This window comes from Schistocerca piceifrons, chromosome 4, assembly GCF_021461385.2.
Source record: "Schistocerca piceifrons isolate TAMUIC-IGC-003096 chromosome 4, iqSchPice1.1, whole genome shotgun sequence".
NCBI lineage: Eukaryota > Metazoa > Arthropoda > Insecta > Orthoptera > Acrididae > Schistocerca > Schistocerca piceifrons.
Genome location: NC_060141.1, coordinates 22573121 through 22600604, shown reverse-complemented (window position 1 = coordinate 22600604; position 27484 = coordinate 22573121). Strand labels below are relative to the sequence as shown.

At 43.8% G+C, this 27484-nt stretch overlaps 1 protein-coding gene across 1 annotated transcript in view; it reads right to left on the bottom strand.

Moving 5' to 3' along the window:
* LOC124794934 (putative fatty acyl-CoA reductase CG5065) overlaps window positions 1–26098 on the bottom strand; it is a 466122-nt gene extending 440024 nt beyond the window's left edge. The window contains exon 1 of the mRNA XM_047258649.1: window positions 26018–26098. The gene's annotated coding sequence lies outside the window, so the exon portion shown is untranslated. The remainder of the gene's footprint in view (window positions 1–26017) is intronic.
* Between the last annotated feature and the right edge of the window lie 1386 nt (window positions 26099–27484).

Genomic DNA, 27484 nt, shown 5'->3' with positions numbered 1-27484 from the left:
TCTGTCTAAATGAGGTGCATTTGCGTTCACTGAGAAGAATCCTCAGTTTCACGAACGACATAGCGAGATCACATTTCACGCCCAAGTGCTAAATGGCAAATTAATAAACATACTACTCTCTGTAAAAATCTAGTGCATCATGGAACAAGCATGAAAACAGAATGTAACATACAGGAAAACGAAAGTATGATGACTAGGAATGAAGAGGCATCTGGTCTAATTCCCATGTTTTAAGTTACCTGACAAGAAGTTTGTTGCTTGAAAGTGTGTATTAATACTTTCTTTACGATGTCAAAAACCAATAGTTGGCATGTTTGATGCAGGAATTTTGTACCCGACGTTTCTGGTCACATGGAGCTTTGTACCTTGATAGTGGTGCCCCTTGTGGAAGGAACAGAGTAGGAGAAGCAGACGATATGAAATTTAGAGAAAGCGAGCTAAGGAGTCATTCAGACACTGGACTAGTACCCGAGAGATTTCAGATTCCTGTTGGATTATCCTGTCTTCAGTTTTTCACAGATTCCACAACGCACATGTGCGTTGCTACACCAAGAAGAAATGCAGATGATAAACGGGTATTCATTGGACAAATATATTATACTAGAACTGACTTGTGATTACATTTTCAAGCAATATGGGTGCATAGTTCCTGAGAAATCAGTACCCAGAACAACCACCTCTGGCCGTAATAACGGCCTTGATACGCCTGGGCATTGAGTCAAACAGAGCTTGGACGGCGTGTACAGGTACAGCTGCCCATGCAGCTCCAACACGATGCCACAGTTCATCAAGAGTAGTGACTGCCGTATTGTGAAGAGCCCGTTGCTCGGCCACCATTGACCAGATGTTTTCAATTGGTGAGAGATCTGGAGAATATGCTGGCCAGGGCAGCAGTCGAACATTTTCTGTATCCAGAAAGGCCCGTACAGGACCTGCAACATGCGGTCGTGCATTATCCTGCTGAAATGTAGGATTTCGCAGGGATCGAATGAAGGCTAGAGCCACGGGTCGTAACACATCTGAAATGCAACGTCCACTGTTCAGAAAGTGCCGTCAATGCGAACAAGAGGTGACCGAGACGTGTAACCAGTGGCACCCCATACCATCACGCCGGGCGATACGCCTGTATGGCGATGACGAATACACGCTTCCAATGTGCGTTCGCCGCGATGTCGTCAAACACGGATGCGACCATCATGATGCTGTAAACAGAACCTAGATTCATCCGAAAAGATGACGTTTTACCATTCGTGCACCCAGGTTCGTCGTTCAGTACAAAATGGTTCAAATGGCACTGAGCACTACATCTACATCTACATCTACCTCCATACTCCGCAAGCCACCTGTCGGTGTGTGGCGGAGGGTACCTTCAGTACCTCTATCGGTTCTCCCTTCTATTCCAGTCTCGTATTGTTCGTGGAAAGAAGGACTGTCGGTATGCCTCTGTGTGGGCTCTAATCTCTCTGGTTTTATCCTCATGGTCTCTTCGCGAGATATACGTAGGAGGGAGCAATATACTGCTTGACTCTTCGGTGAAGGTATGTTCTCGAAACTCAACTGCTGAGGTCATTAGTCCCGTAGAACTTAGAACTAGTTAAACCTAACTAACCTAAGGAAATCACGAACATCCATGCCCGAGGCAGGATTCGAACCTGCGACCGTAGCGGTCTTGCGGTTCCAGACTGCAGCGCCTTTAACCGCACGGCCACTTCGGCCGGCGTCGTTGACTACACTATCGCAGGCGCTCCTGTCTGTGATGCAGCGTCAAGGGTTACCGCAGCCACGGCCTCCGGGCTGATAGTCCATAGTCGTCGAACTGTTCGTGCAGATAGATGGCTGTTGTCTTGCAAACGTCCGTATCTGTTGACTCAGGGATCGAGACGTGGCTGCACGATCCGTTACAGCCATGCGGATAAGATGGCTGTCATCTCGACTGCTAGTGATACGAGGCCGTTGGGATCCAGCACGGCGTTCCGTATTACCCTCCTGAACCCACCGATTCCATATTCTGCTAACAGTCATTAGATCTCGACCAACGCGAGCAGCAATGTCGCGATACGATAAACCGCAATCGCGATAGGCTACAATCCGACCTTTACCAAAGTCGGAAACGTGATAGTACGCATTTCTGCTCCTTACACTAGGCATCACAACAACGTTTCACCAGGCAACGCCGGTCAACTGCTGTTTGTGTTTGAGAAATCGGTTGGGAACTTTCCTCACGTCAGGACGTTGTAGGTGTCGCCACCGGCGCCAACCTTGTGTGAATGCTCTGAAAAGCAAATCATTTGAATATCACAGCATCTTCTTTCTGTCAATTTTAATGGCCAGTAGTGTATGTAGTTGAACCGAAACTACTGTTCAGGACAAGCATATACTTGCGATGTACTATACCAGACACCTGCGTTTACTGGCATGCAAAAGAGAATTCATTTATTTGTCATTTCCGCAGGGTGAAATATCCAGTCAACTGCGACATCGTTCCAGATTGACGCTTTTGACGTTCGTTGAACCAGATAGCATTCTAATACCAAAAAAAAAAAAAAAAAAAAAATTTCTCAGTGAAGTCCGGTGCGAAGTAGTAGCATACGAAACACTCGCATAAATTGTTGTGCTCGACGTAGTTTGGTGACGGGGGAAACTGGTGATTAACATACTTGCTACTCAACTGGTTGATTCGCATACCTTGTACGTTAGCTTGTACGGAAAGCGGCGCCTGAAAGACGCTTTTCCGTTGCCGTATGTAGAGGAATGTCAGTTCTCGTTAGTCACGCAAGCTTTCTCCGGCGCTGTTTGCCAGCTGCCCACTGGGCCGGGTTAAGAACACGACGAGGGCCGTCAACGAGCCGGACTCTTCTGTTGAGTAGGTCAACGGCCAGGCCAGCGACGGCCACTTTCTCACTTCCGCCTATTTCTTCAGAATAGCTGCAGAGAAGTCGGAATGTGCGAGGGGGTCTGCATCCACAAAATTTACGCGATTGCAGAGGTACGTAGTAGAGCAACAGCGCACACGTTATCCAACGATGCTTCAGACCACACCCACACCCACACCCACACACACACACACACACACACACACACACATATATATATATATATATATATATATATATATATATATATATATATATATGTTGTTGTTGTGGTCTTCAGTCCTGAGACTGGTTTGATGCAGCTCTCCATGCTACTCTATCCTGTGCAAGCTTTTTCATCTCCCAGTACCTACTGCAACCTACATCCTTCTGAATCTGCTTAGTGTATTCATCTCTTGGTCTCCCTCTACGATTTTTACCCTCCACGCTGCCCTCCAATACTAAATTGGTGATCCCTTGATGCCTCAGAACATATCCTACCAACCGATCCCTTCTTCTGGTCAAGTTGTGCCACAAACTTCTCTTCTCCCCAATCCTATTCAATACTTCCTCATTAGTTATGTGATCTACCCATCTAATCTTCAGCATTCTTCTGTAGCACCACATTTCGAAAGCTTCTATTCTCTTCTTGTCCAAACTATTTATCGTCCATGTTTCACTTCCATACATGGCTACACTCCATACGAATACTTTCAGAAATGACTTCCTGACAAATCTATACTGGATGTTAACAAATTTCTCTTCTTCAGAAACGCTTTCCTTGCCATTGCCAGCCTACATTTTATATCCTCTCTACTTCGACCATCATCAGTTATTTTGCTCCCCAAATAGCAAAACTCCTTTACTACTTTAAGTGCCTCATTTCCTAATCTAATTCCCTCAGCATCACCCGAATTAATTAGACTACATTCCATTATCCTTGTTTTGCTTTTGTTGATGTTCATCTTATACCCTCCTTTCAAGACACTGTCCATTCCATTCAACTGCTCTTCCAAGTCCTTTGCTGTCTCTGACAGAATTACAATGTCATCGGCGAACCTCAAAGTTTTTATTTCTTCTCCATGAATTTTAATACCTACTCCGAATTTTTCTTTTGTTTCCTTTACTGCTTGCTCAATATACAGATTGAACAACATCGGGGAGAGGCTACAACCCTGTCTTACTCCCTTCCCAACCACTGCTTCCCTTTTATGTCCCTCGACTCTTATAACTGCCATCTGGTTTCTGTACAAATTGTAAATAGCCTTTCGCTCCCTGTATTTTACCCCTGCCACCGTTAGAATTTGAAAGAGAGTATTCCAGTCAACATTGTCAAAAGCTTTCTCTAAGTCTACAAATGCTAGAAACGTAGGTTTGCCTTTCCTTAATCTTTCTTCTAAGATAAGTCGTAAGGTCAGTATTGCCTCACGTGTTCCAGTGTTTCTACGGAATCCAAACTGATCTTCCCCGAGGTTGGCTTCTACTAGTTTTTCCATTCGTCTGTAAAGAATTCGTGTTAGTATTTTGCAGATGTGACTTATTAAGCTGATAGTTCGGTAATTTTCACATCTGTCAACACCTGCTTTCTTTGGGATTGGAATTATTATATTCTTCTTGAAGTCTGAGGGTATTTCGCCTGTTTCATACATCTTGCTCACCAGATGGTAGAGTTTTGTCAGGACTGGCTCTCCCACGGCCGTCAGTAGTTCCAATGGAATATTGTCTACTCCGGGGGCCTTGTTTCGACTCAGGTCTTTCAGTGCTCTGTCAAACTCTTCACGCAGTATCATATCTCCCATTTCATCTTCATCTACATCCTCTTCTACTTCCATAATATTGTTCTCAAGTACATCGCCCTTGTATAGACCCTCTATATACTCCTTCCACCTTTCTGCTTTCCCTTCTTTGCTTAGAACTGGGTTTCCATCTGAGCTCTTGATATTCATACAAGTCGTTCTCGTATCTCCAAAGGTCTCTTTAATTTTCCTGTAGGCGGTATCTATCGTACCCCTAGTGAGATAGGCCTCTACATCCTTACATTTGTCCTCTAGCCATCCCTGCTTAGCCATTTTGCACTTCCTGTCGATCTCATTTTTGAGACGTTTGTATTCATTTTTGCCTGTTTCACTTACTGCATTTTTATATTTTCTCCTTTCATCAATTAAATTCAATATTTCTTCTGTTACCCAAGGATTTCTACTAGCCCTCGTCTTTTTACCTACTTGATCCTCTGCTGCCTTCACTACTTCATCCCTCAAAGCTACCCATTCTTCTTCTACTGTATTTATTTCCCCCATTCCTGTCAATTGCTCCCTTATGCTCTCCCTGAATCTCTGTACAACCTCTGGTTCTTTTAGTTTATCCAGGTCCCATCTCCTTAAATTCCCACCTTTTTGCAGTTTCTTCAGTTTTAATCTACAGGTCATAACCAATAGATTGTGGTCAGAGTCCACATCTGCCCCTGGAAATGTCTTACAATTTAAAACCTGGTTCCTAAATCTCTGTCTTACCATTATATAATCTATCTGATACCTTTTAGTATCTCCAGGGTTCTTCCATGTATACAACCTTCTTTCATGATTCTTAAACCAAGTGTTAGTTATGATTATGTTGTGCTCTGTGCAAAATTCGACCAGGCGGCTTCCTCTTTCATTTCTGTCCCCCAATCCATATTCACCTACTATGTTTCCTTCTCTCCCTTTTCCTACACTCGAATTCCAGTCACCCATGACTATTAAATTTTCGTCTCCTTTCACAATCTGAATAATTTCTTTTATTTCATCATACATTTCTTCAATTTCTTCGTCATCTGCAGAGCTAGTTGGCATGTACTACTGTAGTAGGCGTGGGCTTCGTATCTATCTTGGCCACAATAATGCGTTCACTATGCTGTTTGTAGTAGCTTACCCGCATTCCTATTTTCCTATTCATTATTAAACCTACTCCTGCATTACCCCTATTTGATTTTGTGTTTATAACCCTGTAGTCACCTGACCAGAAGTCTTGTTCCTCCTGCCACCGAACTTCACTAATTCCCACTATATCTAACTTCAACCTATCCATTTCCCTTTTTAAATTTTCTAACCTACCTGCCCGATTAAGGGATCTGACATTCCACGCTCCGATCCGTAGAACGCCAGTTTTCTTTCTCCTGATAACGACATCCTCTTGAGTAGTCCCCGCCCGGAGATCCGAATGGGGGACTATTTTACCTCCGGAATATTTTACCCAAGAGGACGCCATCATCATGTAATCATACAGTAAAGCTGCATGCCCTCGGGAAAAATTACGGCTGTAGTTTCCCCTTGCTTTCAGCCGTTCGCAGTACCAGCACAGCAAGGCCGTTTTGGTTATTGTTACAAGGCCAGATCAGTCAATCATCCAGACTGTTGCCCTCGCAACTACTGAAAAGGCTGCTGCCCCTCTTCAGGAACCACACGTTTGTCTGGCCTCTCAACAGATACCCCTCCGTTGTGGTTGCACCTACGGTACGGCCATCTGTATCGCTGAGGCACGCAAGCCTCCCCACCAACGGCAAGGTCCATGGTTCATGGGGGGGAGGACATATATATACATATATATATATATATATATATATATATATATATATATATATATATTTGTAGGACAAATGACAATGTGTAAGACCAAAGTGGACTGACGCAGGGAGAGCCAAGGCTCCAGATTCGGAAGAGCCAGGTTCAAAATTCGTCCCGGTCACACTAACCTTTTCGCAGTTTTCCTAAATCAATGCCATTGCGGACTCTACAATATTTTGCCGAATTTCTTGCCTTCGTGCTCCTACGTCCTACCGAGAAAATTCTATTATCTATCGACGCTGTTGCTGGCGGGAGACCTTTGAGATATAAAACAAAACTTTTTCAGTATTCCACGTGGTTCATACAGCTCAATAAATCTTACGAACAGATAACATGTATTACTTGTTGCCAAAGAACCGATTTGTCTCAGTATTTACAGGGCTATTACAAATGATTGAAGCGATTTCATAAATTCACTGTAGTTCCATTCATTGACATATGGTCACGACACACTACAGATACGTAGAAAAACTCATAAAGTTTTGTTCGGCTGAAGCCGCACTTCAGGTTTCTGCCGCCAGAGCGCTCGAGAGCGCGGTGAGAGAAAATGGCGACAGGAGCCGAGGAAGCGTATGTCGTGCTTGAAATGCACTCACATCAGTCACTCATAACAGTGCAATGACACTTCAGGACGAAGTTCAACAAAGATCCACCAACTATCAACTCCATTCGGCGATGGTATGCGCAGTTTAAAGCTTCTGGATGCCTCTGTAAGGGGAAATCAACGGGTCGGCCTGCAGTGAAAGAAGAAACGGTTGAACGCGTGCGGGCAAGTTTCACGTGTAGCCCGCGGAAGTCGACGAATAAAGCAAGCAGGGAGCTAAACGTACCACAACCGACGGTTTTGAAAATCTTACGGAAAAGGCTAAAGCAGAAGCCTTACCGTTTACAATTGCTACAAGCCCTGACACCCGATGACAAAGTCAAACGCTTTGAATCTTCGGCGCGGTTGCAACAGCTCATGGAAGAGGATGCGTTCAGTGCGAAACTTGTTTTCAGTGATGAAGCAACATTTTTTTCTTAATGGTGAAGTAAACAGACACAATGTGCGAATCTGGGCGGTAGAGAATCCTCACGCATTCGTGCAGCAAATTCGCAATTCACCAAAAGTTAACGTGTTTTGTGCAATCTCACGGTTTAAAGTTTACGGCCCCTTTTTCTTCTGCGAAAAAAACGTTACAGGACACGTGTATCTGGACATGCTGGAAAATTGGCTCATGCCACAACTGGAGACCGACAGCGCCGACTTCATCTTTCAACAGGATGGTGCTCCACCGCACTTCCATCATGATGTTCGGCATTTCTTGAACAGGAGATTCGAAAACCCACATGAACGATGCTTTCGAACTCATTGATGGGGACATGCCGCGCCGAGTGTGGGAGGAACTTGATTATCGGCTTGATGTCTGCCGAATCACTAAAGGGGCACATATCGAACATTTGTGAATGCCTAAAAAAACTTTTTGAGTTTTTGTATGTGTGTGCAAAGCATTGTGAAAATATCTCAAATAATAAAGTTATTGTAGAGCTGTGAAATCGCTTCAATCATTTGTAATAACCCTGTAGTTTCACCCAACTCTTAATCGATGTTGCGCAATATAACGACAGCCTTCGAAAATGCTGGTTTTTGATGTAACATGTATGTCACATGACGTAAGGCAGGGTAGTGTGACTGTAGGGACACTCAGCTGCTTTTTGAAATCGCTTATCCTCTACTGTTACGCATCCAGGGAGAAAATCAGTCACATACACTGAAGCGCCAAAGAAAGTGATAAAGGCTTGCGTATTCAAATACAGAGATACGTAAACAGCGCTGCGGTCGGCAACGCCTATGTAAGACAACAAGTGTCTGGCGCAGTTGTTAGATCGGTGACTGCTGTTACAACGGCAGGTTATCAAGATTTAACCGAGTCTGAACGTGGTGTTACAGTCGGCGCACGACCGATGGGACACAGCATCACCGAGGTAGGGATGAAGTGAGGATTTTCCCGTACGATCATTTCACGAGTGTACCGTGAATATGAGGAATCCGGTACAACATCAAATCTCCGACAAAGCTGCGGCCGGAAAAAGATACTGCAAGAACGAGACCGACGACGACTGAAGAGAATCGTACAACGTGACAGAAGTCTAACCCTTCCGCAAATTGCTTGCAGAATTCAATGCTGCGCCATCAACAAGTGTCAGCGTGCGAACCATTCAACGGAACATCAATGACATGGGCTTCCGTAGCCGAAGGTCCACTCTTGTACCCTTGATGACCGCTCGATACAAAGCTTTACGCCTCGCCAGGGCCTGTCAACACTGACATTGCGCTGTTGATGACTGGAAATATGTTGCCTGTTCGGAGGAGTCTCGTTCCAAATTTTATCGAGCGGACGGACGTGTACTGGTGTGGAGATAGCCTTATGAATCCATGGATCCTGCATGTGAGCAGGGGACTCTTCAAGCTGGTGGAGGCTCTGTAATGGTGTTGGACGTGTGCAGTTGGAGAGATATGGGTCCCCTGATACGTCTGTATACGACTCTGATAGGTGGCATGTAGTGATTATCCTGTCTGGTCACCTGCATTCGTTAATGTTCACTGTGCATTTCGGCGGACTTGGGCAATTCCAGCAGGACAATGTGACACCCCAGACGTCCAGAATTACTACAGAGTGGCTCCAGGAACACTCTTGTGAGTTTAAACACTTCCGCTGGATACAAACTGCCAAGACATGAATATTACTGTGCATATCTGGGATGCCTTGCAACGTGCTGTCCAGAAGAGATCTCCACCCCGAGGTACTCTTACTGTTTTATGGGCAGCCCTGCAGGATTCATGGTGTCAGTTCCCTCCAGCACTACTTCAGACATTAGTCGAGTGCCAGTCACGTCGTCTTGCTGCACTTCTGCGTGCTCGCGGGTGCCCTCCGCTATATTGGGCAGGTGTACCAGGTTCTTTGCCTCTTCAGCGCAGAATAAAGCTTAAAAGGGAGAAAAAGTGAGTTCTCAACTCACTCTTGAGCAGGCTGTTTCAAAAAACATTAGACAGTGTGTAAGACGTATGCCTTGCCGGCGATGGGCGAGGCATGACAGAATCTCTGACCAGAGAGTAGTTTATCGTTAGTTGTTGCTTGTGGCTAGTCTGCGCTTGTCTGCGCGAGTCGACAGTAGCGAGTTAGTAGTAGTCAGGAGTAGTCTGCGTGAGTCTGCGGGAGTCGGCATGCGTTGGCTGTGTGCTCTGCTCGCGACTCTGGTCAGGATTCTGGAGGATGAGTATTGTTGTAGAAGGTAAAGAAGCAGCCTTGCGCATATTTAATAATGTGTGTTAATTGTAATTTAATTTGTTCAAAAATGATGCCCCAATAATAATTTTTATAATATAAAGTAACTCTTTTAAAGAAAAGCATTCATTTCAATTTAAAGAATTTTTCCAATGCATTATCATTGCTTCCAAGAATCAAAAAAAAAGTATACGCCAGCATTGCACGAAGCTGAGTCGAAAAATGACTAATTAAGTGCAGATATAATTGCAGTTTTATTGAGGTAAGAATTTTTGCTTTTTTTTATCCAGAATACAGGGCCGAAGGTCAGCGTCGCTGTCCTTATAAATTCATCAGGTTATAAAACTTTTTTTTATTATTTTGGTGTTTAGGAATTTTTCTGTTTCGAACTTGACATTAAATAAGAAAAGAATTTTGTGCGAATATTAAGTGTGAATGCATTTCTGCTCACAGACAATAAATGGGAGCCAATTTTGTTCAGAGGTTACAATATTAGAAAAATTCATTTAATTATTATTTTGTGCGGAGTTTACGCTTCGCACATTTCCATTAACATTATTTTGTGGGGGTTACACTTGGCTCCATTTTCATTTCCATTTAAATATTTTTGTGGAGAAGTTACAAGTGTCTATAAAATGAAAAAAGTTAGAAACTTGCTGTAAATTCTAACTTCCGCGTAGGACTGCAAAGTTATTGTTATCAAAAGAACTATCCGATCTTACAACGGTATTTCTTCACATACCTGCTTGCACAAGCAAACCATCTCGCTCTGCATTATTGTGCATTATACGATTGCAGAACAGTCGCTGCAAGCAGTTTCATCCATGAAATATCTAGGAGCGATTTACATTGGAACGACCTCATAAAATTAATTCGAGTAAGGCAGATGCCAGATTGAAATTCTACATCTACATCTACATCCATATTCCGCAAGCCACCTGACGGTGTGTGGCGGAGGGTACCTTGAGTACCTCTATCGGTTCTCCCTTCTATTCCAGTCTCGTATTGTTCGTGGAAAGAAGGATTGTCGGTATGCCTCTGTGTGGGCTCTAATCTCTCTGATTTTATCCTCATGGTCTCTTCGCGAGATATACGTAGGAGGGAGCAATATACTGCTTGACTCCTCGGTGAAGGTATGTTCTCGAAACTTCACAAAAGCCCGTACCGAGCTACTGAGCGTCTCTCCTGCAGAGTCTTCCACTGGAGTTTATCTATCATCTCCGTAACGCTTTCGCAATTACTAAATGATCCTGTAACGAAGCGCGCTGCTCTCCGTTGGATCTTCTCTATCTCTTCTATCAACTCTATCTGGTACGGATCCCACACTGCTAAGCAGTATTCAAGCAGTGGGCGAACTAGCGCACTGTAACCTACTTCCTTTGTTTTCGGACTGCATTTCCTTAGGATTCTTCCAATGAATCTCAGTCTGGCATCTGCTTTACCGACGATCAACTTTATATGATCATTCCATTTTAAATCACTCCTAATCCCAGATAATTTATGGAACTAACTGCTTCCAGTTGCTGATCTGCTATATTGTAGCTAAATGATAAGGGATCTTTCTTTCTATGTATTCGCAGCACATTACACTTGTCTACATTGAGATTCAATTGCCATTCGCTGCACCATGCGTGAATACGCTGCAGATCGTGCTGCATTTCAGTACAATTTTCCATTGTTACAACCTCTCGATATACCACAGCATCATCCTCAAAAAGCCTCAGTGAACTTCCAATGTCATCCACAAGGTCATTTATGTATATTGTGAATAGCAACGGTCCTACGACACTCCCCTGCGGCACACCTGAAATCACTCTTTCTTCGGAAGACTTCTCTCCATTGAGAACGTCGTGCTGCGTTCTGTTATCTAGGAACTCTTCAATCCAATCACACAATTGGTCTGATAGCCCATATGCTCTTACTTTGTTCATTAAACGACTGTGGGGAACTGTATCGAACGCCTTGCGGAAGTCAAGAAACACGGCATCTACCTGGGAACCCGTGTCTATGACCCTCTGAGTCTCGTGGACGAATAGTGCGAGCTCGGTTTCACACGATCGTCTTTTTCGAAACCCATGCTGATTCCTACACAGTAGATTTCTAGTCTGCAGAAAAGTCATTATACTCGAACATAATACGTGTTCCAAAATTCTACAACTGATAGACGTTTGAGATATAGGTCTATAGTTCTGCATATCTGTTCGACGTCCCTTCTTGAGAACGGGGTGACCTGTGCCCTTTTCCAATCCTTTCGAACGCTACGCTCTTCTAGAGACCTACGGTACAACGCTTCAAGAAGGGGGGCAAGTTCCTTCGCGTACTCTGTGTAAAATCGAACTGGTATCCCACCAGGTCCAGCGGCCTTCCCTCTTTTGAGCGATTTTAATTGTTTCTCTATCCCTCTGTTGTCTATTTCGATATCTACCATTCTGTCATCTGTGCGACAATCTAGAGAAGGAACTACAGTGCAGTCTTCCTCTGTGAAACAGCTTTGGAAAAAGACATTTAGTATTTCGGCCTTTAGTCTATCATCCTCTGCTTCAGTACCATTTTGGTCACAGAGTGTCTGGATATTTTGTTTTGATCCACCTACCGCTTTGACATAAGACCAAAATTTCTTAGGATTTTCTGCCAAGTCAGTACATAGAACTTTACTTTCGAATTCATTGAACGCCTCTTTTCTTTGGAAGAGTCCTCAGGAAATGTAATCCATCCACAAAGGGGATAGCTTACAAAACCCTCACTCGACCCCTACTTGTATATTGCTCGTTAGTCTGGGATCCGAACCAGCATTCGCGACTGCAACAGGAAAAGTGAAAGTTGAGAATGGTGTAAAGTACCCTCCACGATACTCCGCAACGTGGCTTGCGGAGTACAGATGTAGATGTAGAGGTATATTTTTACAGTTACGTCCTTCCATCGGACACACGGCAACCAGATGACAGTCAAACTCCTAAAATCGGATGATACTTTTGGTGACAGCTTTGTAGTTCTATGCGTAAATTAAAGTTTGCCGTGCCGTTCCATCTTCATTCATGTAAAAGCTTTAGTCTTGTACAATCGGATGATTGTTCTACAAACATCCGGTGTTGTGTATTCGACAATTTGTGCTCTTTAGTTAAGAGGAGTAGTTAGGTTTTGAGAAGAGTGGGGGAAGTGAGAGAAATTTTAAAGATAATCAGGAAGAGGAAATACGGTTAGTTTGGACACTGGGTAAGGAGAGACTGTTTACTGATGGATGCTATGGAAAAAATGGTGAATGGAAAAAGAAGAGGAGGACGCATAAGATACCAGTAGTGGATTGTATAAGGATAGGGAAGATTTATGAGAAAACGAAAAAGGTAGCAAATGACAGCACTGCATGGAGAGCTACATGTGAAGACTGATGATGATGATGATTGATGATAGTGATGTAGTTAAGATGTGGTGAAGGAGAAATATGTGTATTTCTGTTACAAAACAAAGCAGTAGCGGTGCCGTAACGAAGCAGAAGCACTGTTTCGTTCAAAACCGAACATTAAGAGACAACGTAAATATCGCGTTCGGAGATAAGTATCGACCGAATGACAGAGTTTGTGTATCGATTTACGAAAATTCTGAATAGTTATCCTACGAGTACATTTTCATTCCTCATTTCGTCATGCTGTGTCGTCGGTTATGCATGAACAGCTCGTTAACCAGCTATCTTCCACAACATTTTCTGTCAAAGAAGCGTACATTACTGTCTTAGTGATGAGTGTATTCGGCAGAAGCCAAAACTCTGAAACTCACTGTAGCAAATAATTGGTGCAGGTCATTATTTTTTGTTACATCATATGCTCCTGAGACTAATACTTGACATCATATTTTCATGACGTCGTGTGATCAGACCTGTGTTGCCTCTTGTGTGACAGTGAAACGTCAACGTGCCAAATGATGTGAGTTTAATTTTCAGTATGTTGTAGAGATCAATACATTGCTGTCTTCGTGTTCGTTATTTGCCACCTGCTATGACACTGTCGACGTAGATGAAGTCGTTAGGCCATAATCAAAGTGGAGTTTGCAGCAAAAGTGATACGACTCACACAGAGCAACTAGAACATCTTAACTAATATACGCGTGTTTCCAGACAGGCTCGCATAAACACGACCCTTTTTTTTTTTTAATCGTCTTCTGACTTCCCGTCAAGAATTCCTCTTCTGTGCCAACCTTTTCATCTCAGAGTAACACCTGCAACCTACGTCCTCATTTATTTGCCAGATGTATTCCAATCTCTGTCTTCCTCTACAGTTTTTTACACAACACTTGCCCTAGGCAAATTATTTATACACAGACATCTCAGAGAACAAGGCACGCATTGACAGCCGTAATGTACCCTAATTCGTTCGTTTCTTTCGTCAGTCGACTCGAATGAATCGAGTTATCGAGTAACTGCACTTTCCTATATAGCATGCGCGTCCGCGTCATCGCATTTTATACGTTTCTGTGTGACACATAGATGATTAACACATACCTACGAGAAAAGTGGCGGCCATTCTAGTGATCTCGATACGTTATTGTGTCTGGCATTTGTTCGAGACAAGTCGCGAATATTCTGCTGTTTTCTTGTACAGAGATCCTTCGATACGTAGCGTTATAAATACGGACTATTCGTCGAACAGGAAGCTAGTTTACATTCAGAAGCAGAAATATTAAGACAGAAGAATGAATAAGTAGAAAGTCCTAGTTGCAGCAAGTGCAAGTGTGAAGGTTAGTCAAGAGTGAGAGTGATCAGTTGATTATGAAGTATTAATAATAATGATTCATAGTAATTTCTCAGTAAAAATATTATTACGAGACTCGTAACAATATTGTCCTATTGACGATGTAATTAATCAATTTGCCAGGAAGAATAGGTGCGTACAATTCATCATTTACGGAAGAGAACCACAATTGTAATTACACAAAACTTTCTTAAATTTTGCATGTGACGTGATTATTTTTTATTACGGTAAAAGTAAAGGTAGCTCACGATATCTTTAGCGCCCCCTCTTTGAGGTTTTTCTATATCCGCCCCTGCTTCAGTCTATAACGACTCGGTAAGCTGTTCAGCTCAAGAAAGGTTCTAATGAAAACAAACCAACTAAGGGCAAAGTTTGCCCCTCACAGATAGCGTCAGCGGAGTAATCAGAAGACACAGGGTTGACGCAGGTTTAAACCAACAAGAAAGGGTGTGCTGATATATTAATACTGCAAAGGATTATGTCCCCAACTTGCAAAAGCAGGAGTATATAAAATCCATTGCAGGTACCGTCTAGTGCACACAGGAAATACAAAAAGAAGCATTAACACCCGTCTTAAGGAATACGAGAACAACTATCGTGTGGGCAACGCGGATAAATCGGCAGTCGCAAATCATGCACTGGCACTAGGGATAAACCAAATTTGTTTCTCCTGTACTATGACTTTATCGACATCTAATCGTTACTACGTTAGGCCATAGACATTAAAAATCAGAAAAACAGTTTTAACGGAAAAGAAGGACTGAAAGTAGACTGGTTACGGAACTTAGTGCTAAGTAAACGAACAGCGCCAAATCTTCCTCGTTACAAGCTCCATAACACAGGTTGGCGCAACTGCGGGATTTTAGTCAGTCTGCGTGATGACGTCCCGAACTGACCGTTGCTGAACATGTTTGAGACTTTAACTGCTTTCTGAGTCGTTACCGCCTCCGATGATGTTCCCAGCATTGGAAGACGATACGTTACACAGAGAAATATGCCTTGGGCCACTGCCTAGAGCCTGTAAAACAAACAGCACCAAAAATCTCACCGAAAGTTGTTCATGTATTATTACTACGAAAGTATCCAAAGGGGCACTTAAGTTTTTATTTTTCCACTTGCCGAATGAAATGCCCGTTCTTGAAGAAATGCGTGGTCCGTCTAAGAAAGAAAAAAATCGTTGACAGGAGTCTACACTACAGATAGACCGCATGGAAATGAACAGCTGAAAGGCGGTTTCAATACTGAATGGGAGATAATAGCAACAGGAGATGGTTCTAGCAAAACTTTAGTAAATTCTAAAGCTCATCTCACACCGGCCTTAACTGTAGTTCGTATTTCCATATCATTTTTCTCGTTTAATTAACTTTACTGGCTTTACGTAGCAAACAATTCAACTCTTGCAATTGTTTAGGTTGGTGACTACAATTAAATTTTATGCATACATTTATTTTACATAGATATAAAATTACAAGCTCATTATTTTACAATATTATGGAAAGGAAGTATAGCGGCCGGCCGAAGTGGCCGAGCGGTTCTAGGCGCTACAGTCTGGAACCGCGCGACCGCTACGGTCGCAGGTTCGAATCCTGCCTCGGGCATGCATGTGTGTCATGTCCTTAGGTTAGTTAGGTTTCAGCAGTTCTAAGTTCTAGGGGACTGATGACCTCAGAAGTTAAGTCCCATAGTGCTCAGAGCCATTTAAACCATATAGCGGGGTTGCTGAGACGCAGACAGGCACAACAAAAAGACTGTCTCAAATAAGCTTTTGGCCAGCAAGGCCTTCTTCAGAATAAACGTTACACACACACACACACACACACACACACACACACACATACACACACACACGAACGCACGCAAAATCAACTCACTCGTGACTGCAGGCTCTGGCAACTGAAGCCACAGTGTGGATTCAGTTGCCAGATTGAAAGCTTATTTGTGACAGTCTTTTTGTTGTGTTAATCTGCGGCTCAGCATCCCCGCCATATGGTGAATACCAACTTTCCTTTTCATACTATTGTTACATTCCATCCTGGATTTTCGACTGTCCGATTTTTGCCAGACTCTTTATTTGATACGTCAGAGTTTTAATCTACTTCTTGTAGAAAACGTAGAATTAAACTGTTAATTTTGAGGTTATTCTCACTCATTAATGTTTCAACATTTGTTGGCAAAGGGAAAGTTCATTTTCGCGAGATTTTGCCACAGTTTATTTTGTTGTGGAGCGTATTTGGAACATCTAAAGATGATGAAGATCTCCACCGTTTTTTGGATTTTCGCTGCATTTGGAGTGTCTCTCACTCAAATCCTCTACAGGTGTTCAGGGAAACACGCACGTCCCAACCTTATTCTAATAATTGCTATCATATATCTCCTTGAGAAATTTTTCTAGCTGTACCACGGTTTTGCTGGTATGGTACGCTGGACTGAAGCGAACGAAAAGCCCTTTTTTCTGCAGCGATTTTTGCCGTTGCTGTTCCCATTGACCATATGCCTCTTTTCCTCTTTTTTGAAACGGGAAGAAATTCGGAGTGCGAAAGCTGTGTAAACTGCGGGTCCCCCTTCTTTGATGCTTCCCTTTGCAAGACCATCTGCTACTTCGTTATGGCGAATATCTGAGTGCCCCTTTACCCACAGCAGGTGAACAGATTTACTTCTTCTGTTGGACTTCAGTATTAATTCCAACGCAATATAAATACAACTGTTATCAGGTTTCGACTTTCGATGGTCTCATTGCCCCGACGCACTTGCAGAACTAGTGTTTCTTTCCCTTTTTTCGTTTCAACTTAATTGCTCCTGTAATAGCTGTTACTTCTGCAATGTAAATACTGCTTAATGGTCGTAATAAAAGTTTTTCCATCCGCAGTCTAGGGCAATGGTACGTGCAACACCTGTTCATGGCTCTGTAGACGGCTATTGTTTTCGCCTACAACCGTTTGCGGTTCACATTTAAAAGCTGTCATAGGGGCCGCCAGATGTCAGGGATTTCTTTGAGTAGACTCCATTGTAGTAGTGTCTTATGAGTAAAAAATAAAACTTCATGCATGACGCGGCATTTTTTCACTAATCTCCGTGTTTATGACGTCTTACCCCTTGCACTATTGTGCCGTACAATCATATATTTGTGTAGCTACATTCAGCAGCATATGTGGATACTCTCGGCGAAATATGTTGCGAGTAGAGTTAGTAGCAAATAAGTAGTAAATTTAATCGTCATGCATGATGCGGCAGTTTTTCAAGCATCTCTTTGTTTATGAAGTCATATGTCCTGAAATATGATAGGTAGGCGGTTCTTACTCCCAGAGGTCGTTGTCTGATAGTAAGGGAGACGTGAACCAAATGTGGTAGCAATCGTCCCAGTGGTTTAGGAGGAGATGTGGAACGAACACACATACATACGCAAATATACACTATGTGATCAAAAGTATCCGAACACCCCCAAAAATATACGTTTTTCATATTAGGTGCATTGTGCTGCCACCTAATGCCAGGTACTCCATATCAGCGACCTCAGTAGTCATTAGACATCGTGAGAGAGCAGAATGGGGCGGTCCGCGGAACTCACGGACTTCGAACGTGGTCAGGTGATTGGATGTCACTTGTGTCATATGTCTGTACGCGAGATTTACACACTCCTAAACATCTCTAGGGACACGTGCGGCGCAAAAGCGTACAGGCCGACAGTTGAAGAGGGTCGTAATGTGTAATAGGCAGACATGTATCCAGACCATCACATAGGAATTCCAAACTGTACCAGGATCCACTGCAAGTACTATCGCAGTTAGCCGGGAGGTGAGAAAACTTTGATTACATGGTCAAGCGGCAACTCATAGCTACACATCACGCCGGTAAATGCCAAACGACGCCTCGCTTGGTGTAAGGAGCGTAAACATTGAACGACTGAACAGTGGAAAACGTTGTGTGGAGTGATGAATCACGGTACACAATGTGGCGATCCGATGGCAGGGTGTGGGTATGGCGAATGCCCGGTGAACGTCATCTGCCAGCGTGTGTAATGCCAACAGTAAAATTCGGAAGCGGTGGTGTTATGGTGTGGTCGTGTTTTTCGTGGAGGCGACTTGCTCGCTTGTTGTTTTGCGTGGCACTATCACAGCACAGGCCTGCATTGATGTTTTAAGGACCTTCTTGCTTCCTTCTGTTGAAGAGCAATTCGGGGACGGCGAGTGCATCTTTCAACACGATCGAGCACCTGTTCATAATGCACTGCCTGCGGCGGAATGGTTACACGACAATAACATCCCTGTAATGGACTGGCCTCCACAGAGTCCTGATCTGAATCCTACAGAACACCTTTGGGATGCTTCGGAACTCCGACTTCGTGCCAGGCTTAACTGACCGACATCGATACCTCTCCTCAGCGCAGCACTCCGTGAAGAATGGGCCGCCATTCCCCAAGAAACCTTTCACCACCTGATTGAACGTATGCCTGAGAGAGTGGAAGCTGTCATCAAGGCTAAGCGTGGGCCAACACCATATTGAATTCCAGCATTACCGATGGAGGACTCCACGAACTTGCAAGTCATTTTCAGCCACGTGGCCGGATACTTTTGATCACATAGCTGTACATCCATTTTTATAACATGAACTAGCTTAGAGCCCGCTGCTTCGCTCGCGTAGACTACTCGGCCTGCAGCGATCTTTGTTTTTTGTTTTTGTTTTTATTTAATAGAATTTTTATGTTTTACACAAACTGCAACACCTAAGCTTTCCATGCTACTCAAGGTCACATAATCACCGTCCTTCCCGAATGTTATGTGCGGTCATGTGTATTGATAACAGTGAAGTGCAGAGCAGCTGATGTTATATTACGCCGATGTTTTACGTGATAACAGTGTGGTCCCTAATTGCGCTTAAGAAAAGACTAATTGAATAAGGACGTGAATAGGCTTAACAGAATTCTGTGCTGCCTGCAGTATGAGAACATTTCGGAGACGGTGACTTAGTGGCATGCTGCCTGCTGTAAAGCAGCGTCTGTGAGCCATTGGTTTGTAGACAATAACATTCCTAAAAGGGACAGGGCTGTACAGAGTCCCGACGTGAGCCGAACGGAACACGTTCGCGACAAGTCAGAGTGCTCACTTCGTTTCCAGACTCCAGCGTCCAACTTCACAACCTTGTCGCGTTTCGGTTCTTGAGCAACGATGGACTGCCATCTCTCCACTGACACACAGGCATCTCACAGAAAGTTTCTCCAGCAGAGTTCAACCTGTTATATAGGTGAAAGTCGGATACACTCCATATTAACGTCCAATAATAAGCGTCTGGATAGTTTCCATCAGATAGCGTGCACGTACCCGTTTGGAAGAAGGTTAACTGAGCTTGGGGCCTTTAGGTAGCGGGAGGCGTTGTTTAACGAACGAGGAGGCATTGACGAGGTCTAATACAAGACTGCTTGTTCGAGAGGAATCTTGAAGTGTGGTGTGTTTGTGCATGTGTGCTCGTCGTTTTTGACTGTCGAGTGTTATTCATGTTTTGGTTATGAAAGAGACTATGGGCGAGGGTTGCCAGAAACTAGTGACAGACTGTGTACCGACTGTTTGCGGCGCCTATTTTTCTAGTCTGCTTGTCGGATCTGACAATTTTTTCAAAGTACTTGGATTGCTAAAGGACACTGATTAATGGTATACTAGCAATGACAATTTCAAGGACAGACGTAGGGAAAAATGCATTCTTGTACTTACATATATATCCAAAAAATATTACAGCTAAAACAGTAGAACGTGAGACTATTATGCACAATATAATGCCTGATATTCTATGCAATTTTTGTTCGAAAATGCGCATCGACACACATTTTATAAGGATTTGAATTTTTAATTACCATTCTTTCTATAATGTACCTTTTCTTGTAAATTAAGCAAGCAATAAAACTGGAATTTCACAGTTTACATGTGCATAAGGGGCTAATAAAACGTGTGGAAGAGATCTTTGTTTAAGGTCATAGTTGCTTTGAAATTAAACTTTACAGTTTTCTGTTACGCAGGACTGCTCTGTTTTTCTCAAATTTTAAAGAAGAACTTTTCTCAGAGGAACGATAACGGAAAAGAAGTGCAAAGGATTATTCAGTAATCAATTCTTAAGAATTATGCCGAATTTCAGAATGCTAGCTTTTATGGTTCCTGGGAAAAGGTACTTTACAGCTCAAAATAGTCAATTTACGGCAACTCGCATCTAAAATTTTTATTTCAGTTTTTGGCGATATTCCTCGGGCATGGATGTGTGTGATGTCCTTCAGTTAGTTAGGTTTAATTAGTTCTAAGTTCTAGGGGACTGATGACCTTAGAACTTAAGTCCCATAGTGCTCAGAGCCATTTGAACCTTTTTTTTTTTTGGCAGTATTGCTACACTTCTAGTGACAAATGGTGTCCATATCATAATTTTTATTCTCTTCGTCGTCTTCCTGGACTAATCTCTTCCCCTATCTCCTTTGCCTAGACAATTTTTGCATGTTTTCTTCCGCCGCCAGAGCTTTGTCCAGTCGCGCTTCATCGATGCTTCCGCGTATCTTCAGTGTGAATGCACCTGCATGGAAGGCACTTAATCCTACCTACATTTCCACTACTGAACACCAGACAGGCCTCACATCCAGCTATCTTCGTAACAATTGAGGGCACAAATACTGTTTTTGGACAACGCATCCGTATGAGGTGATTATAGCTCTCATTTGGATTCTGTGTTTTTCCATGTACACATTTTTTCACCAGTTCGGGAATGGCTATGTACCTGAAAGATGGTTTTATAACGTCTGAAACAGCAAGTGGGAAACCATGTTTGTGGGTGTATGGCTTTCCACGGATTCCTGCTTGAAGATATTTGCACCACGATAGGTCTCAAAGGGAATGTTGACGAATATCATGTGTGGAAAGTTTGTGAAAGAATGTTGACCACACGTGAAATTCGACATTTCCTCTCTTTTTAGAATATGCGCCCAGTGTTGCGACCCATTTCCAGCAAAACAGGTTGATACATGCAAAATTATGAACTGAAATAAGTTTGTAGCACGTACTATTAAAAAAAACCGTTGAAAATTAAGGAATAAGCAAAGGTAATCTTTCTCACAGCCTTCTAGACTCATCTGCAGTTCGTTTCGATTGTGTGAACGAAAAATTGACGCTTAAAAAATTTCTAGCGTTGAGAAGTGGTGGATCACAGCATAAAAAGAGGGGGCGCGACAGGCGCAGATGTCCAAGCGAACCTTTTTAAAACATATTTCTATCCAGAATTCGGTAATGAAACTTTGCGATATTATTCTTAAAGAATTAATCTAATAAATTAGGCAACAAAAAAATTCAAATGTTTTCGCAATTTTGCCCTACATCTGTCCTGACCTCGAAGGTTAACCCGCGGCTGACTACCCTTACTTAGACTGATGTCACCGTGATGCAGCGCACAGAATCGATCCGGCTCCGCCAGTTAACCTTCCCGAGTTAGTCAGCGGAGCGATCCGCCGCGTGATTCCACTCGCACGCCGCCCATCGGAAAGGCCGCGCGGATTCTGCCCGCCGCGCCCGTCTCCTCCGTCGCGACGCCAGGGAAGCTCCGGAACCGGGTCGGGAAAGAACGCTGCACGGTGTCTGAATGCAGTCGGAGCGCCGTTAAGAGTGAGGTCTCCGATTACTGCGGGACCCTCAGAGCGAGAAGCTATTTTCGGCCTTCCGGGGAAGCAGCCCACGTGTCGACCTCTACTTTCACCCAGTGTCTCACTACCGTTCATTTCTACACTGACAGACACACACTAGTTCGAGCCGTGGACACCAGCGCCTCCTCAAGGCGGTCTTCAAGAGATAATGCGACCTACGCGAAACCTTAACCAAAAGTGAGCTTTCGAGAATGCCTTGCGAACCTTTCGCGTAATTCCTGATTTGTGCTTATCGGACGTACCTGGCTATATTCTCGTTTCGAATGCATCATTAGGAGCAGTAAACAAATAACATCTCTTCCTTTTACGCATCTGATTGCAATTAATTGTTTTCCATCTTTATTTCCGAATGTTCCGCGGAATCCTTAGGTAATGCTTCGTGCGTTTGAATAACACGGTTTCGAAGTTGTCCATGTACTCTTTACCATATACGTTAGCACAGAGGAAATCATTATGACCTTCCTGAGAGTAATAACATCGAACTGAGCACGTGTGGTGTTATTGCACCGTTTTACAGTCATTGGTCATCATGCCAACATGTCACTCGGCATGGAATTATACTTACCTTAGATGTACCCTGTTCTAAGTTTTAGGAACTATTTTCAGGCGGAAAATTATGTAGGGAAATCCGTTTGGGGTGCCTAACAGAAAGGGATCAAAGTATTTGACAATGTGTACATTTCTGACAATCAGTTTAAACTGTTACCGAGTGGGGTAGCGCTGTGGTTAGCACACTGGACTCGCCATTCAGGAGGCCGACGGTTCAAACCCACGTCCGGCCATCCTGATTTAGGTTTTCCGTGATCTCCCTAAACAGCTTATGGCAAATGCTGGGGTGGTTCCCTTCCCCGTGGGTCCCTAATCCGAGCTTGTGCTCCATTTATAATGACCTCGTTGTCGACGGGACGTTAAACAGTAATCATCCTCCCAGTATAAACTGTTAATAGGTGTTATTACGCTTATCATTGGAATTGTTGAAATTCCCGACAGACAGATACTGGCTTCTTCATCAGTCTTAGCCCTAGTAGAGAGCGGTCTAAGTACGTAAGGTAATAGCAAATACTAATTACTTTCTAGTGACTTTCTGAAACTTAATATTTGATGCCCATAGCTGGAATGTACCTCACCAATTATGTGTAGACAATTAGCTCCCCAGGTGAATATGAGAATCATGCATCTAGTACATAAATAGAAGCTAGAAGTCATTAGGTTTTTTCACAATATATATTTGCATCTAAATTTGTGCTCCGATACCCAACTTAGTGTGAACTCAACACAGTGAAGTAGTAATATTTCTGTCTCTTAGTATTTTATTTGCTTGCGATGGGAAGAACGAAAGACTGCCGGCAAGCCTTCGTGAAACAGCAGGTTTTGCTGGTTTTACTGTGAAGGACAAGAAAAAACGTTCCACATATCTGTCCATAATGAGAAACGTGTTTTCTTGTATTGTCTCTTACGTTCTTGGAATTTAAAACTACGAGAAACACGTCTTGCCAGCAGCACATTCCCCTGAGTCTGGGCATTTTTGTCACGCTCTCACATTTACTTCATCTGCGCTCTAAACGTCCTCCATCCATTTCCTCTATCCGGCATGATAATCATCTCAGACCAGTTAACAAACAGCGACATTACTCAGACAGGAGTTAGTTCAATGATCACGATCTTCAAACGGTTACGACTTTTGTTACTCGTCCAGGAAGATTTTCATGAAGAAGTCGTATTATCGTCAGGTGCACAAGAGCTCCCTTACATTCTGCTTACGAAGTCTATACTAGTTTCTCCGTGAGAAAGATGCTCCACATGTCATGAACTAAAAATACACATCGCAGAATTGGATAACATAGAATTTAATTAGAACGACTACTATCTTCAAATAGTTTTTTAATGTCTTGTTACTCATTCACTACGATTTCCGCAAAGATCTCGTATTGTTTTCAGGAGGACAACAATTCGTCAACATTCGGTTTACGATATTTGTTTTGAGTTTCTCGGCCACAATGATGCTCGATGAATGCATAACTAGAAACATACCTGCTAAAAACAGAACGAGTCTTTCCCGGTTCGAACCTAACTCCTCTAGCAAATTTCACACAATTATGAAGTATTGTTGACTAATAAGCCCTCATAAAGTTTACAAGTGCAGTAGGGTATAAAACAGCACTTAATTTGGTATTTAAGATACCAATGGGGATACAATAACTGTAATAAACTAATGCACAACCTACAAATTATTTTATCTTAGTTAAACAGTCTTACATCGCAGCCTCGCGTAGTGGCCGCGCGGTTTGAGGCGTCATATCACGGATTGCGCGGCCGCTCCCGCCGGAGGTTCGAGTCCTCCCTCGGGCACGGATGTGTGTGTTGTTCAAAAATGGTTCAAATGGCTCTGAGCACTATGGACTTAAATTCTGAGGTCATCAGTCCCCTAGAACGTAGAACTACTTAAACCTAACTAACCTAAGGACATCACATGCATCCATGCCAGAGGCAGGATTCGAACCTGCGACCGTAGCGGTCGCGCTGTTCCGAAATGTAGTGCCTAGAACCGCTCGGCCACCGCGGCAGGCCCTCAAGGCGGGCTTCAAGAGATAATGCGAGCTACGCGAAAGCTTAACCAAAACTGAGCTTTCGAGAATGCCTTGCGAACCTTTCGTGTAATTCCTGATTTGTGCTTATCGGACGTACCTGGCTATATTCTCGTTTCGAATGCATCATTAAGAGCAATAAACAAATAACATCTCCCCGTTTTACTTATCTGTTTACAATTAACTGTTTTGCATCTTTATTTCCGAATGTTCCGCGGAATATTTAGGTAATGGTTCGTGCGTGGGGCCAGACTGCAGCGCCTAGAAGCGCCCGGCGACCCTGGCCAGCGTGTGTGTTGTTCTTAGCATAAGTTAGTATAAGTAGCGTGTAGTGTAGGGACCGATGGCCTCACCAGTTTGGTCTCTTAGGAATTCACACACACACACACATCTTACATTGCATTTACACTGAAATAATCCCTCTTGTTTTATTCTTGATTCTAACATTAATATTTTACGTCTCTGGAAATGGACATACTCTGTAGATACACTTGTTTCCAAATGTTTAATCCAACAAAATTTCACTGCACCACATACTTGTCTTTGTAGCCGATGATAGCGTAAAAACCGAAAACCGCTTCGTGAAACAAATAACAAATATTGTAGGACATTAGACCACGTTGTGTGTGTTTCATTCCGTATAAATTATGACTTCCTTTGAATAAATTTGGAGTAGTACAATTGAAGACAAGCGCAGAAAAACGGGCTAACCCTCAAATATTAAAGCTTAGAGATAAGTGTCGCCATCTGTTGCTGGGTACGGGAACTATCAAAACTGACACTGTCCTCGCCCCTAAATATCACTTAGGGGTGGGAACAAAGTCAATTTTCATAGTTCCCGTACCCATCAACAGATGGCGACACTTATCTCTAAGCTTTAATATTTGAGGGTTAGCCCGCTTTTCCACGCATGTGTTCAATTTACGATGGTTTATTAGCAATGTAAGATTTCCCCCCTATAGTGTTCTAGGGTTAAATATTATAATCAGTTACATAATTATCGATTTCAAACTTGTGTAAACGACGACGACGAGAAATTCCGTTCACGTAATCATAAACCGGTGTTAAAGAAATTGCCGTCGACGTGAAAGCGGGTAGCGACGTTCTCGAAACGAGTCCACGTGAACAATGACTGGTTGCAGTAAACATCTCGGAACCTTTCGACAACACCCGTACACAACATGTAGAGCGAAATGGAGTGATAGTGAAGTGCGGACAGTACTACATCGAGCCCACGCCGTCTACTGTCAGTCGTCCGCTGAGCTGCAGACACGTGGGTGGTAACGCGCACGCGCGTCGAGTTGCCGCCTCACCTGCGTGTCGAGCTGCGGGACCGTGGGCGTGGGCGGCGTGGGCGGCGCGGGCGGCGGCTGCGTACGAGTGGTCGCGGGGACGGCCGGAGAGGCACTGTGGGCTGGCCGCGCACTAGGCGCGCCGGCCGCTGCGCTCCCACCACCCGGGCCCGGCACAGAGGCACCCCGCTCCTCCACCACCTGCCAGTGTCCACAGTAGCAGCGCCTCCCCCCCCCCCTCCCCACACACACACACACACACACACTGCTCCGCAGTCGCGGCGTTTAACGCGTCGCAGTTGGGAACAACAGTACACACTGTCCACCTAACAGCATTATGACAACTTTACAACAGTGACCACTCTCTGCAGCAAGCACACCGCCTAGACAAACGATGAAAAGAACGTTGCTGTTAAAAAGTCAAAATCACCTGGGTTGTTACGCCGCGTCATATTTCCTTCCAAAATAATCGACGTTTCGACCCCTCTGCTGGGATCTTCTTCAGGATGCTTCACTGCCCCGTATTGCTAGAACACTATCAGGGACTTTTTTTTTCCTTTATTGTATTTCGATTCCCCCCGAAGGGGGCGGGCTGCCAGCAGCTTATTACGCTGCTCTGCAGCCTACAGACTTTTTAAAATGTAAGGAGAAGTTAAGAAACAATAGAAGCAGGCGATAAAACAGGGACTTAAATTGTAAAATGGCGGAAAATTGGGCAAAGTTAAAACATAAAGCAAAAGGTTGGCAAAGCGAATAAAAATACACAGGATGCAGACAGGTAACATAGTAGACAGACAATTAAAAAACATGGCGACAGTCTGGTTTCTGTTCGCAAGAGACAGTATGATGGCCGTTCGCAACTCTTCGGAAAAGACACACAACACTGAACACTCACTGTAAACACTGCACTAAAATGTCGGCACAGAGAGAACACACCATAGCCTAGGGCAGATGGAGGGTGGACCTGGTCAGATGAGGGCGAAAACAAGGAGGGAGGAGAGGAAAAACGAAAGGGGGGGGGGGAACCAAAGGAAGGAGAGGACCCATAAGGGGGGGGGGGGGGGCAGGGCAGACGCGAGAGGGAATGGGAAAAGGCAGAGGAGGGAAATGCAAAAGGACTCAGGGGAGGTGGGGAAAAAACAGGATGGAAGGATGGAAGGGGGGGAGAACTATCAGGGACCAGTGTCGCATTCTCTTATAGAGAGTGTTCCCGTGTTTGTGCTAGAGAAGTAGGAGTATTGGGTAAAATTTTTGTGGCTACCATTGGTGAGCCGTCGTCATAGACTAATATTCCCGCTCTGATGCAGAAGGCGCTGAACATCGTCATTGGACAGAAAAGCACTACTCCACACTTACTCTGGAAAAGGTTATTGGTTGAAATTCCTCCTACTGTTATTGGTTGGCCGTCATCATTGACTAGAAGCGAAACAGACAGAGGAAGAGAGGGGGAATGTTTACCGAAAACATTATTGTCCCCCGAGGTGGCTT